Source organism: Hevea brasiliensis, chromosome 9 (genome assembly GCF_030052815.1).
Source record: "Hevea brasiliensis isolate MT/VB/25A 57/8 chromosome 9, ASM3005281v1, whole genome shotgun sequence".
Classification (NCBI taxonomy): domain Eukaryota; kingdom Viridiplantae; phylum Streptophyta; class Magnoliopsida; order Malpighiales; family Euphorbiaceae; genus Hevea; species Hevea brasiliensis.
Window position 1 is genome coordinate 39,691,419 of NC_079501.1, and position 904 is coordinate 39,692,322.

General features: G+C 37.9%; 1 non-coding gene across 1 annotated transcript; it reads right to left on the reverse strand.

Annotated features, from left to right (window-relative positions):
* Positions 1 to 538: 538 nt before the first annotated feature.
* LOC131183484 (small nucleolar RNA R71) lies at positions 539 to 645 on the reverse strand. The gene has a single exon (XR_009151539.1). It is a non-coding gene; the product is annotated as a small nucleolar RNA R71 (small nucleolar RNA).
* Between the last annotated feature and the right edge of the window lie 259 nt (positions 646 to 904).

The window sequence follows — 904 nt, forward strand, 5'->3', positions numbered from 1 at the left end:
GAAATAGAAAAGACAGCAAAAGCTTTAAGAGCAGAATCTAAAAGGAGAAAAGCTGAAATTAAAGCTCAACAACAAAAAGAAAGAGCATAAGAGCAAGAGCAATTACAAGAACAAATGGCCAACAATAATAACAACCGCTCTGTGAAGGATCATGCCTATCCTAACATTGGGGATTTCATGCCAAGTATCACAAGACCAAGAGTAGAAGCTAATAATTTTGAACTGAAGCCTGCACTCTGTCAGATGGTACAACAATCACAATTTGGAGGAAATCCAAGTGAAAGTCCACATGTGCATCTAGCACACTTTCTTGAGATCAGTGATATGTTGAAGATAAATGGAGTTTCTGATGATGCAATTCGACTCAGATTATTTCCTTTTTCTCTGAAGGACCGAGCTACAGAGTGGTTACATTCTTTGCCACCGAGTTCTATCACAACATGGGAAGAACTTTCTCAAGCATTTTTAGTTCAATATTTTCCACCAAGCGAGACAACTAAGCTAAGAAATGAGCTGACTTCTTTCAAACCTAGAGATGATGATAAGAAATGAGCTGACTTCTTTCAAACCTAGAGATGATGAGAGCTTATATGAACCATGGGAGAGGTACAAGGATTTGCAAAGGAGATATCCACATCATGGGATTCCTAAGTGGATCTTGTTCAACACATTTACAATGGAGTTTCACCAGCTATTAGAAGTACAATTGATGCATCTTCTGGAGGTGATCTTATGGAGAAATCTGAAGATGAAGCTTTTTTTGCTCTTGATAAAATTGCTTATAACAACTACCAATGGAGTTGTGAGAGGAATGAGATCAAGAAACCAGCTGGTATGTTTGAGCTTGATGCCATTAAGATGATTAATGCTAAGTTTGATGCTTTGACAAGGAAGATGGACAAGC